At 44.6% G+C, this 14,563-nt stretch overlaps 1 protein-coding gene across 8 annotated transcripts in view; it reads right to left on the reverse strand.

Annotated features, from left to right (window-relative positions):
- Positions 1 to 14,563, reverse strand: part of BRPF3 (bromodomain and PHD finger containing 3) — a 292,941-nt gene that overhangs the window by 152,685 nt on the left and 125,693 nt on the right. The gene's annotated exons all lie outside the window — the stretch shown is intronic.

Raw genomic sequence — 14,563 nt, forward strand, 5'->3', positions numbered from 1 at the left:
ATTTTCCATACAGAAGCATGGTAATATGTGAATTGCTCATAACTGAGACATGGCTGGATGATAGTTATGACTGGGCAGTTAATGTACAGGGTTACAGTCTGTTTAGGAAGGATCACCAAAACCGGAGAGGGGGAGGGGTCTGCCTTTATGTAAAGTCCTGTCTAAAGCCCACAGTCCGAGAAGATATAAGTGAGGGACATGAACATGTGGAGTCACTGTGGGTAGAAATAAATGGAGGCAAAAACAATAATAAATTACTAATAGGAGTTTATTATAAACCACCTAATATACCAGAGTCCACACAAAATCTACTACTAAGGCCTCCTGCACACGAACGTGTGCGCCCCGTGGTCATACCGCAGCGTCCGTGGGGCAGCCGCAGCGGATCGTGGACCCATTCACTTTATTGGGTCCGCGATCCGGCCGTTCCGCAAAAAGAGAACATCTTCTATCTTTTTGCGGAACGGAAGTACGGGACGAAAACCCGCGGAAGCACTCTGTAGTGATCGCGTAGGGTTCCGTGCCGCACCATTCCGCATCTCCGGATTTGCGGACCCATTGAAGTAAATGGGTCTGCATCTGCAGAACGGCGCCCGTGTATTGCAGATCAGCAAATGTGGTCCGCAATATGGCAACGTTCGTGTGCAGGAGGCCTAAACGAGATAGACCAGGCGGCAAATCATAATGAGGTTGTTATTATGGGGGAACTTCAACTACCCAGATATAGACTGGGAAACTGAAATCTCTACATCTCATAAAGGAAACAGGTTCTTGGCAATAACCAAAGAAATAACTTTCCCAACTGGTTCAGGACCCGACTAGAGGAACGGCCATACTGGACTTAGTATTAACCAATAGACCTGACAGAACAACAGATGTGCAGGTTGGCGGAAACCTGGGAAATAGTGACCATAAAGTAATAACCTTCCAATTATCATTCAAAAGAGGGATTCTTCAGGGAGGAACAAAAATACCAAACTTCAAAAAAAGCTAAATTTAGCCAACTAAGAGAGGCCATAGGCCTAACTAACTGTAACAAGGTCCTCAAAAATAAAAATACAGCCACAAAATAGGATATTTTTAAAAGCATCCTAAAATCTAATTGTGAGAGGTACATACCTTATGGGAATAAAAGGTTAAGGAACAAGAAGAAACTAATGTGGATAAAGAAAGCAATAAATGATAAAAAGAAAACATTTAAATCACTAAAACAGGAAGGTGCCAGGAAGCACTGAAAAACTATAAGGAAAAAAAATATATATGTAAAAAAAATAATAATAATCAAAGCGGCCAAACTAGAGACTGAGAGATTAAATGCCAAAGAGAGCAAAACTAACCCTAAAATGTTCTTCAATTATATAAATGGTAAAAAGTATAAATCTGAAGGTGTCGGCCCTTTACAGAGTGATGAGGGGGAAATTGCAAAGAGCGATGAGGAGAAAGCAAAGCTTTTAAATATCTTTTTCTCCACTGTATTCAATGAAGAAAATAAACTGTCAGATGAAATTCAGAATGTAAAAGTAAATTCCCTATTAAAAGTGCCCTGTCTGACACAGGAAGAAGTACAGCGGCATCTTAAAAAGATTAAAATAGACAAATCGCCAGGAACAGATGGCATACACCCACGTATCCTAAGAGAATTAAGTAATGTCATAGCCAGAACGTTATTTCTGATATTTAAGAACTCTATACTGACAGGGACGGTTCAGGATTGGCGCATAGCAAATGTGGTGCCAATATTCAAAAAGGGTCCAAAAACAGAGCCCGGAAACTATAGGCCGGTAAGTTTAACATCCGTCGTGGGTAAACTGTTTCTAGCGCCTCAATGAAAATAAGCAAATAACACCATATCAGCATGGCTTCATGAGGGATCGGTCATGTCAAACGAATTTAATCAGTTTCTATGAGGAGGTAAGTTCTAGACTTGACAGCGGCGAGTCAATGGATGTCGCATATCTGGACTTCTCCAAAGCATTTGACACTGTACCGCATAAAAGGTCAGTATATAAAATGAGAATGCTCGGACTGGGAGAAAAATTCTGTATGTGGGTAAGTAACTGGCTCAGTAATAGAAAACAGAGGGTGGTTATTAATGGTACACACTCAGATTGGGCCACTGTCACTAGTGGAGTACCTCAGGGGTCAGTACTGGGCCCTATCCTCGTCAATATATTTATTAATGATCTTGTAGAAGGCTTGCACAGTAAAATATCAAATTTTGCAGATGACACTAAACTGTGTAAAGTAATTGACACGGAAGAGGACAGTATACTGCTACAGATAGATCTGGATAGATTGGAGGCTTGGGCAGAGAAGTGGCAGATGAGGTTTAACACTGACAAATGTAAGGTTATGCACATGGGAAGGAATAATGCAAGTCACCCGTACATACTAAATGGTAAAACACTGGGTAACACTGACATGGAAAAGGACCTAGAATTTTAGTGAACAGCAAACTAAGCTGTAAAAACCAAGAGGATAATAGGTTGCATCAAAAGGGGGCATAGATGCCGTGATGAGAACATAGTCCTACCACTTAACAAATCACTGGTCAGACCACACATGGAGTACTGTGTACAGTTCTAGGCTCCTGTGAACAAGGCAGACATAGCAGAGATGGAGAGGGTTCAGAGGAGGGCAACTAAAGTAATAACTACAGTACCCTGAAAGATTATCAAAATTAGGATTATTCACTTTAGAAAAAAGACGACAGAGGAAAGATCTAATTACTATGTATAAATATATCAGGGTTCAGTACAGAGATCTCTCCCATCATCTATTTATCCCCAGAACTGTGACAAGGGGAAATCCCCTGCACCTGGAGGAAAGAAGGTTTGTACACAAACATAGAAGAGGATTCTTTACGGTAAGAGCAGTGAGATTATGGAACTCTCTGCCTGAGGAGGTGGTGAGTTCACTAAAAGAGTTCAAGAGGGGTCTGGATGTATTTCTGGAGTGTAATAATATTACAGGCTATAGCTACTAGAGAGGGGTCGTTATCTGATTGCCCGAATGGAGTCGGGAAGGAATTTTTTTCCCCTAAAGTGAGGAAAATTTCCCCTTCCTTTGGATCAACTTGCAGGATAACAGGCCGAACTAGATGGACAAATGTCTTTTTTCGGCCTTATATACTATGTCAGTGTTTTCCAACCTTTTTTGTGCAAAGGCACACTTTTTTCATGAAAAAAATCACGAGGCACACCACCACTTTTTTGACTTAGCTATAAGTTCAGCAACGTGATAGCTAGCTTTAAGAGCTCTTTCATTTACCTTTGTGGTTTTTCTCATGAAAGTTGCCTGTTTCTCCGTGTTTTCACGCAGGCGAACAAAATAGTCCGCATTCTTGTTTTGAAGCGAAGGGTGTTTCGTTTGGAGATGGCGTTTAAGTTTACTTGGGACCATAGCACTGTTAGATAGCTTTTCACCACACACCAAGCACAGTGGAGTTGGTTTTTTTTTTGCATCTCCGGTGAAAGTAAATCCAAATGAAATATAGCTTTCGCTATATTGCCTTGGCCAGAGAATTTGCTTGAGCTAACCATCTTTGCTTTCTTTTGATCCCCACTCATACTTGGGCTCTCATCTGGCTCCGAATTTTGTTCAGGGTCCAGTTCTTTCCTTTTCAAAAACTTGTCCATCACTGTATCTGCTCCTGTCTCACTGTCACTCAGTACTTACTGTGCTTGTCTCCTCCAGATAGCCACTGTCCGTCACACCTAAGGCGCTCTTCTCCATCCAGATCCATCAATCAGCGCTCTTCTGCTCATGTCTCCTCCAGATCCATCACTCAGCGCTCCTCTGCGCTGCGATGCGATAATCAGATCCATCGGCGCTCTTCTGCGCATCAGATCCATCAATCAGCGCTCTTCTGCTCATGTCTCCTCCAGATCCATCACTCAGCGCTCCTCTGCGCTGCGACGCGATAATCAGATCCATCGGCGCTCTTCTGCGCATCGGTGATCTACTGCGATGTCTCCTCCTGTCAGACTGTAACAGGACAGTGACACCGGAGCTATATAGTCCGTAACATGCGGCTTCAGCTCACAAATAGACCAAATTGGAATTTTTCCCCACGGCACACCAGACAATATCTCACGGCACACTAGTGTGCCGCGGCACAGTGGTTGTAAAACACTGTACTATGTTATGTTGGACTGCCACCTAGTGGCCAACTTGAGAATTGCAGCTAATACACAGAGTCAGAGAGACCTAGCGTATTAACCACCTCCGGACCGCCTAACGCAGGATCGCGTTCCGGAGGTGGCAGCGCTGCGCACAGTCACGCATATATGCGTCATCTCGCGAGACGCGAGACTTCCTGTGAACGCGCGCACACAGGCGCGCGCGCTCACAGGAACGGAAGGTAAGAGAGTTGATCTCCAGCCTGCCAGCGGCGATTGTTCGCTGGCAGGCTGGAGATGTGTTTTTTTTAACCCCTAACAGGTATATTAGACGCTGTTTTGATAACAGCGTCTAATATACCTGCTACCTGGTCCTCTGGTGGTCCCCTTTGTTTGGATCGACCACCAGAGGACACAGGTAGCTCAGTAAAGTACCACCAAGCACCACTACACTACACTACACCCCCCCCCCGTCACTTATTAACCCCTTATTAGCCCCTGATCACCCCATATAGACTCCCTGATCACCCCCCTGTCATTGATTACCCCCTGTCATTGATCAACCCCCTGTAAAGCTCCATTCAGACGTCCGCATGATTTTTACGGATCCACTGATAGATGGATCGGATCCGCAAAACGCATCCGGACGTCTGAATGAAGCCTTACAGGGGCGTGATCAATGAATGTGGTGATCACCCCATATAGACTCCCTGATCACCCCCCTGTCATTGATTACCCCCCTGTAAAGCTCCATTCAGACGTCCGCATGATTTTTACGGATCCACTGATAGATGGATCGGATCCGCAAAACGCATCCGGACGTCTGAATGAAGCCTTACAGGGGCATGATCAATTACTGTGGTGATCACCCCATATAGACTCCCTAATCACCCCCCTGTAAAGCTCCATTCAGATGGTCGCATGATTTTTACGGATGCACTGATAGATGGATCGGATCCGCAAAACGCATCCGGACGTCTGAATGAAGCCTTACAGGGGTGTGATCAATGACTGTGGTGATCACCCCATATAGACTCCCTGATCACCCCCCTGTCATTGATTACCCCCCTGTCATTGATCACCCCCCTGTAAAGCTCCATTCAGATGTCCGCATGATTTTTACGGATCCACTGATAGATGGATCGGATCCGCAAAACGCATCCGGACGTCTGAATGAAGCCTTACAGGGGCGTGATCAATGACTGTGGTGATCACCCCATATAGACTCCCTGATCACCCCCCTGTCATTGATTACCCCCCTGTAAAGCTCCATTTAGATGTCCGCATGATTTTTACGGATGCACTGATAGATGGATCGGATCCGCTAAACGCATCCGGACGTCTGAATGAAGCCTTTCAGGGGCATGATCAATGACTGTGGTTATCACCCCATATAGACTCCCTGATCACCCCCCTGTCATTGATTACCCCCCTGTAAAGCTCCATTCAGACGTCCGCATGATTTTTACGGATCCACTGATAGATGGATCGGATCCGCAAAACGCATCCGGACGTCTGAATGAAGCCTTACAGGGGCGTGATCAATGACTGTGGTGATCACCCCATATAGACTCCCTGATCACCCCCCTGTCATTGATTACCCCCCTGTAAAGCTCCATTCAGATGTCCGCATGATTGTTACGGATGCACTGATAGATAGATCGGATCCGCAAAACGCATACGGACGTCTGAATGAAGCCTTACACGGGCGTGATCAATGACTGTGGTTATCACCCCATATAGACTCCCTGATCACCCCCCTGTCATTGATCACCCCCCTGTCATTGATCAACCCCCTGTCATTGATCACCCCCCCTGTCATTGATCACCCCCCCTGTCATTGATCACCCCTCTGTAAGGCTCCATTCAGACATTTTTTTGGCCCAAGTTAGCGGAATTATTTATTTTTTTTCTTACAAAGTCTCATATTCCACTAACTTGTGTCAAAAAAAAAAATCTCACATGAACTCACCATACCCCTCACGGAATCCAAATGCGTAAAATTTTTTAGACATTTATATTCCAGACTTCTTCTCACGCTTTAGGGCCCCTAGAATGCCAGGGCAGTATAAATAGTATACCCCACATGTGACCCCATTTCGGAAAGAAGACACCCCCATGTATTCCGTGAGGGGCATATTGAGTCCATGAAAGATTGAAATTTTTGTCCAAAGTTAGCGGAAAGGGAGACTTTGTGAGAAAAAAATTAAAAATATCAATTTCCGCTAACTTGTGCCAAAAAAAAAAAAATTCTATGAACTCGCCATGCCCCTCATTGAATACCTTGGGGTGTCTTCTTTCCAAAATGGGGTCACATGTGGGGTATTTATACTGCCCTGGCATTCTAGGGGCCCCAAAGCGTGAGAAGAAGTCTGGTATCCAAATGTCTAAAAATGCCCTCCTAAAAGGAATTTGGGCACCTTTGCGCATCTAGGCTGCAAAAAAGTGTCACACATCTGGTATCTCCGTACTCAGGAGAAGTTGGGGAATGTGTTTTGGGGTGTCATTTTACATATACCCATGCTGGGTGAGAGAAATATCTTGGTCAAATGCCAACTTTGTATAAAAAAATGGGAAAAGTTGTCTTTTGCCAAGATATTTCTCTCACCCAGCAAGGGTATATGTAAAATGACACCCCAAAACACATTCCCCACCTTCTCCTGAATACGGCGATACCACATGTGTGACACTTTTTTGCAGCCTAGGTGGGCAAAGGGGCCCATATTCCAAAGAGCACCTTTCGGATTTCACAGGTCATTTACCTACTTACCACACATTAGGGCCCCTGGAAAATGCCAGGGCAGTATAACTACCCCACAAGTGACCCCATTTTGGAAAGAAGACACCCCAAGGTATTCCGTGAGTGGCATGGCGAGTTCCTAGAATTTTTTATTTTTTGTCACAAGTTAGTGGAAAATGCTGATTTTTTTTTTTTTTTTTCATACAAAGTCTCATATTCCACTAACTTGTGACAAAAAATAAAAACTTCCATGAACTCACTATGCCCATCAGCGAATACCTTGGGGTCTCTTCTTTCCAAAATGGGGTCACTTGTGGGGTAGTTATACTGCCCTGGCATTCTAGGGGCCCAAATGTGTGGTAAGGAGTTTGAAATCAAATTCTGTAAAAAATGACCTGTGAAATCCGAAAGGTGCTCTTTGGAATATGGGCCCCTTTGCCCACCTAGGCTGCAAAAAAGTGTCACACATCTGGTATCTCCGTACTCAGGAGAAGTTGGGCAATGTGTTTTGGGGTGTCATTTTTCATATACCCATGCTGGGTGAGAGAAATATCTTGGCAAAAGACAACTTTTCCCATTTTTTTATACAAAGTTGGCATTTGACCAAGATATTTATCTCACCCAGCATGGGTATATGTAAAAAGACACCCCAAAACACATTCCTCAACTTCTCCTGAATACAGAGATACCAGATGTGTGACACTTTTTTGCAGCCTAGGTGGGCAAAGGGGCCCATATTCCAAAGAGCACCTTTCGGATTTCACAGGTCATTTTTTACAGAATTTGATTTCAAACTCCTTACCACACATTTGGGCCCCTAGAATGCCAGGGCAGTATAACTACCCCACAAGTGACCCCATTTTGGAAAGAAGAGACCCCAAGGTATTTCGTGATGGGCATAGTGAGTTCATAGAAGTTTTTATTTTTTGTCACAAGTTAGTGGAATATGAGACTTTGTAAGAAAAGAAAAAGAAAAAAAAAAAATCATCATTTTCCGCTAACTTGTGACAAAAAATAAAAAGTTCTATGAACTCACTATGCCCATCAGCGAATACCTTAGGGTGTGTACTTTCCGAAATGGGGTCATTTGTGGGGTGTTTGTACTATCTGGCCATTGTAGAACCTCAGGAAACATGACAGGTGCTCAGAAAGTCAGAGCTGCTTCAAAAAGCGGAAATTCACATTTTTGTACCATAGTTTGTAAACGCTATAACTTTTACCCAAACCATTTTTTTTTTACCCAAACATTTTTTTTTTATCAAAGACATGTAGAACAATAAATTTAGAGCAAAATTTCTATATGGATCTTGTTTTTTTTGCAAAATTTTACAACTGAAAGTGAAAAATGTCATTCTTTTGCAAAAAAAATCGTTAAATTTCGATTAATAACAAAAAAAGTAAAAATGTCAGCAGCAATGAAATACCACCAAATGAAAGCTCTATTAGTGAGAAGAAAAGGAGGTAAAATTCATTTGGGTGGTAAGTTGCATGACCGAGCAATAAACGGTGAAAGTAGTGTAGGTCAGAAGTGTAAAAAGTGGCCTGGTCTTTCAGGGTGTTTAAGCACTGGGGGCTGAGGTGGTTAAAGTCAATTGCCGGTCGCGGTCATTAGCTGCGGGTCAAAGCCATGGCGTCCGCTGCACGTGTGAGCAGGTGCCATGTTTACCTATCCCTCCAGCGTCGTACATGTACGGCTCTGGTAGTGAAAGGGTTAAGGGAATCTGTAGACGATCTTGGACTATTATCTGCTGTAATACATGGGTAGTACCATAGATAAGCAGTCCAGATCACTATCTTATTTTCCCACATCCGTCCATAGATAATGTCCCAGATTATGGCGATCAACTGCCTTGGAGGATTGGTCATGCTAATTGAAGCACTACTTTTGTAACACCTTTGTGCACAGCACACTCCCCCCATCCTCTTTGTGTGCAGCCACGATGCTAGGGAGGCTCGTCTCCGTCTTTGGTTGAGAAAGCGGAGCCTCTAGGTGTAAGAGCAACACCCTCATTGCTCCTAGAGGCTCATTTGCATATATAAAAAAATAATTTTTCTCAGCAATAAGAGCATATATGAACATGGGACCAACACAGTTGCCTTCAGCTGCCAAGCACACACGCAAGATGCCCTTTAAAGAGGACCCTTCATGGGCCAGACATTCTGAAATAAGTAGCAGGATATTTAGGGCATAGAGCAGGGATCTAAGAGCGCTTACTATTTTTTCTGGGCGCCGCTCTGTTCGCCCGCTGTGCTCCTGTTGAATTCTCCCGCCTGGTATGCTAATTAATAGCATCAGTACAGGGAGGAGGAGAGCGTCACAGCCAGGGAGAAAAACAAACAAAAAAACTCACCTTCTCCCTGGCTGTGACGCTCTCCTTTGTGATTGGACCACGCTACAGCCAGGGAGAAGGAGACGCCCATTGAGAAACAGGGCAGTCTCCTCCCTGTACCAATGCTATTCATTAGCATACCAGGAGGGAGAATTCAACAGGGGCACAGCGGGCGAACGGAGCAGCGCCTAGAAAAAAATTGTAAGCACTCTTTATGCCCTACATATCCTGCTACTTATTTCAGAATGTCTGAACCCTCTTTAAGGATCTTTGAAGGCAGGAATGAAAAAAGGGAAAAAACAAATAATAGCTGCATACAGTGGGTTGAATCTTCTGCGAAATCTACAAACAAAATCCACACACAATACATGGGTATTTTGTCATGAAATCTGTTGCAGATTTTCTCCAGTTTTACATGTGGAAGTATTCATAGGCTTATATGATCTGAAGCAACATTTATGAAAAGCAGAGTAACGCCAGTTTCACACAAGTTTTCAGAGTGGGAAGTATATTTGCGTGAAAGGCAAATTCCACAGACAGACTAGACAATGGCTGGTCTACATCATGCAAGTACAGTACAGTAAGACCACCCCCCATTGGGCAGGAAATCACAGCACCATAAATCACTATGATGCAGTAAGTTCTGGTCAGTCGAGCCGCTGTCAGTCTTGGAAATGTGCCACACAGAATGTGTTCCACTGAGCCGGACACTCGCGTGAAACTGGCCTAAATCCTCGTAGGTCGGTGAAAGTCTAGATCAGGTGTAGGCAACCTCCGGCACTCCAGGCGCTGTGAAACTACAACTCCCAGCATGCATACTTGCTCTGCTCTTCTCAGAACTCTCATAGAAATGAGTGGAGCATGCTGGGAATTGTAGTTTCACAACAGCTGGAGTGCCGGAGGTTGCTGATCCCTGGTCTAGATTATACCATGTCCACACAGGCTGACAGGTTTCCTTGTATCATTGTCTGTCCCACAAGGGTAGTCATCTTCCTGTAAGGGAAGAATAATCTGGACCTTCAATATCTCTCCTAGAAGTCCTGGCAGGATTTCCTCAGCTTTTTACTCATAATGCCTGTTCCAAATCACAGAGCTCATCTCCTTGCCCTCATATCCTGCTCTGAGATAAATCACCTGACAGGTTCACTTTAAAGGGCATCTGTCAGCAGATTTGTACCTATGAAACTGGCTGACTCGTTGCATGTGCACTTGGCATCTTGTTAGTCTCATGTTCATATGTGCCCGCATAGCTGAGAAAAATGAAGAGGTAATATATGCAAATAGGCCTCTAGGAGCAACAGGGGTGTTGCCATCACAGAGATACCTGAGCCCATTGCTCCTAGAGGCCTGTTTGCATATATTAAAAACCAAATTTTTCTCAGCAATGCGGTCACATATGAACATGGGACCAATACAGATGCCTTCAGCTGCCAAGTGCACATGTAACAGGTCAGTCAGTTTAAGGTCTTTGACACATTGGGGTGATGCATCAAAATAGGTTTACTGAGAATAAATTGTTGGACCGTATATATAAATAATAGTTTCGCTGACTAGATGGACGGTTAAAAATAACAAAATAAATCTTTATTGAAAACTCTTATAATAAAATCACTCAGCTTGTGTTGCCTTACTAAAGTCACCAAAAAGACAGGCAGATCGGGACTAATGTCTGACTTAGACTCTGGTATGTATTCAGTCTAATCAGCACTAAACATGGTCAGAGCAGGAGGTATTCTTATTGATTTTAGTAATGCCTATATATGCGCACACAGGTGCAACTTCTCTGCTTTGGCCAGGTTCCCGTAAGTAATTTGTACTATGACCGATCACTGGACATACAGCGTTAGTCCAGTGGTGTGTACCATAAATTCAAAACGCTATTTGCCTAGAGTGGGTATAGAGTCCCACTATACCAGCGATATAACCATATGGCTACTGTCACTCATGGCCAGGTGAAGGGATAACACGATTTCTGACCCCCTGATGTAACACTTGGCAGTGTTTGAAAACATGGCTATTCTGTTGACCATCAGAATTCTTTCCCTGCGCTAACTTCAATTTCACCAGCGCTATTATCAGAGTGTGAAGCCCATATTCTGCTCAACGCGTTTCTGTGTCCCTTTTAACAGGACACGTCATCAGGAGCAAAGGCGCAAACTTCCCAATCACATCGCTTCCTTATTTAACCAGCGGGAGTCGGCGGCGCGCTCATGGCCATCATAGTGCCGCTGATGCTGCTTCTAACACATGCAGCGTCCACCGCCGGCTCCTCTCTGTTACAGTCAGATATTATAATTTTGCGCCTTTGCTCCTGATGACGTGTCCTGTTAAAAGGGACACAAACGCGTTGAGAAGAATATGGGCTTCGCACTCTGATAATAGCGCTGGTGAAATTGAAGTTAGCGCAGGGAAAGAATTCTGAGGGTCAGCAGAATAGCCATGTTAGAGCTTCCATTAGTGCTGGACTACTTGGCTTTTCAAACACTGCGGCTAGTTACATCAGGGGGTCAGAAATCGTGTTATCCCTTCACCTAGCCATGAGTGACAGTAGCCATATGGCTATATCGCTCGTATAGTGGGACTATATACCCACTCTAGGCGAATAGCGTGTGACTCTGCAGTGAATTTATGGTACACACCACTGGACTAACGCTGTATGTCCAGTGATCGGTGATAGTACAAATTACTTACGGGAACCTGGCCAAAGCAGAGAAGTTGCACCTGTGTGCGCATATATAGGCATTGCTAAAATCAATAAGAATACCTCCTGCTCTGACCATGTTTAGTGCTGATTAGACTGAATACATACCAGAGTCTAAGTCAGACATTAGTCCCGATCTGCCTGTGTTTTTGGTGACTTTAGTAAGGCTAGTTTCACAATTGCGGCAGGACGGATCCGACATGCTGTTCACCATGTCGGATCCGTCCTGCGGCTATTTCGCCGTGCCCCCGCTCCGTCCCCATTGACTATAATGGGGACGGGGGCGGAGCTCCGGCGCAGCACGGCGGTGCACGGAGAAAGCCGCCGGACTAAAAAACCTGACATGCAGTAATTTTAGTCCAGCGGCTTTCGCCGTGCACCACCGTGCTGCACCGGAGCTCTGCCCCCGTCCCCATTATAGTCAATTGGGACGGAGCGGCGGCCCGGGGGCACGGCGAAATAGCCGCAGGACGGATCCGACATGGTGAACAGCATGTCGGATCCGTCCTGCCGCAAGTGGGAAACTAGCCTAAGGCAACACAAGCTGAGTGATTTTATTATAAGAGTTTTCAATAAAGATTTATTTTGTTATTTTTAACCGTCCATCTAGTCAGTGAAACTGATGCATCAAAATAACTAAAGAAAAGTAGCCCATGGCAAATAATCAGAGCTGCTTTTATTTATTTTTTAATTAGGTCAAACACAATTTATTCTGGATTCCCTCATGGACATTTCATTTGTGGGGAGTGATAAATAAAACTGATAAAACTTTTGTTGCTATGTTTACTACCTTAGGGCTCATTTATATGAGCTGAGACACAAGACAACTCTTCATTCCCACACGTGCCCGAGTTGTCATGCAGACTGCATTTTGCTGTCATGCCAGCTGTCACTAAATGACAGCAAGTCTTGTCACCATTTGTTACTTTCCCTGCCGCCGCTCTGTATCTCAATTAAAAAAAACTTCAGACGCGTCCCGACATGCACATTGACACAATAAATTGTGGGACTCTGCTACCTTGCTGCAATGCTCCTCCTCAGGACTGCCATATAACGGTATGTGTATGGACTGAGGATGGGGAGAGCATGTGAGCTTGGCGACATAGGGAAACTAGCTTTTTGACTAGTTTGAGGGTGGGGGGAAATGTGAAATGAAGGAATGAGCACTTTGACTAGCTGGGGGTGGGGGGAGGATGGTGAAATGGGAGAACAAGTACTGTAACTAGTTTGCAGGTGGGGGAGGACCCCTAAATTAATTCACACCCCAGGCCAGTTCCCTTAATAAATGATAAACCCTGACCCAAATCCAAACTGAATTAATGGCCCAGACGGATCCAAAAATCTATTTAGACCCCTGATCAGACCCCAAAATTGATTTAGATGCCCCTCCTCCCCTCTCCACACAAGGTCATGCTGAAATCATATTGAGCACTGTAACTATTTTAGCGGTGGGCAGATGATGGTGAACTTGGATAGGGAGCCCAATTGGGGAAAGCTTGATGCTAATGTCTGTAAAGCACTGCGGAATATGTCAGCACTATATAAGTGTGTAACATAAATAAATAAGAAAATGGGATAACGAGCACTGTGACTAGTTTGGGGGTGGTGAAATAAGGGGGAGGGGAATGAGCACGGTGACCAATTTGCAGGGGAGGTTGGTGAACTTTGGAAAATGGGGGGACGTGCACTGTGACTAGTTTGGGGGTGGATGGCAAGCCTGCATGTAATTGCTGCTGGGATGAGGAGCCAACTTTATGACTACTTTGGGGTGTGTGGGGGAGGGAATATGGAGCCTGCATTTGATAGCTGGGGGGATGAAGAGGAGCAAGATTTATGACTACTTGTGGGTGGAGGGCACGGTGAGCCTGCATGTGATTCTTGGGGGAAAGGGGGTGGCAGGAGAATGATGAGCCTGAACGTGATTGCTGGGGGAGTAGGGGCTGGTTAAGTTTGAAAAACAGTTTTCTGATTACTTTGGTGGATTGAGGGAGCCTGAAAATGATTGCTTGGGGGGGGGGGGGGGGGGGGAGAACAAGCTCTTTGACTACTTTGGGGGTTGTGGTGGGGATGTTAAGTATGAATGTGATTACTGTGTGTGTGTGGTGAGATCTGGATGTGATTGGTGCATGGGGGTGAGCTCTGATTGTTATTATTGTGGGGGTGACCGGTATATGGGGCACCAGTGCACGGCAGACAGTGGTGGGGGAGGGCAGCCCTTAGTCAGTGAAAATGAGTGAAGGCTGCACTCCCCTACTGTCAGTAAGGATATGATTGGTGGGGGTCCCCCATATACAGATTCAGATCAGCAGTGACATGCTTTATTATCCATATATTTGCCAGAAGGCAATTTTTCTAAAAAGCTGGAAACTTTTTTAAACTGTGCAAGTCAGGCAGTGTTGTTGAGAATTTTGGGATGTTGCTAATAGATACCTGGTTTATGTCACGTTTGTGTTATATCACTTTGTATGGCACGATACACTCAGCACTTCAGCTTAGTTTCTTTTTTCCGGCTCTCTGCACAAAAAAGGTTGCCGACCCCTGGTGTACACGTTTAAGCATCATTTAAATGCAGCGATTATTTCTCCTGTATGGGAATGAACAATCGCTACTACGATTGTTAGGCCTATATTATACAAACAGATTATCTTACCAATTTCTGTCCAATCAGACC

This window comes from Bufo bufo, chromosome 3, assembly GCF_905171765.1.
Source record: "Bufo bufo chromosome 3, aBufBuf1.1, whole genome shotgun sequence".
In the NCBI taxonomy this organism is placed as follows: domain Eukaryota; kingdom Metazoa; phylum Chordata; class Amphibia; order Anura; family Bufonidae; genus Bufo; species Bufo bufo.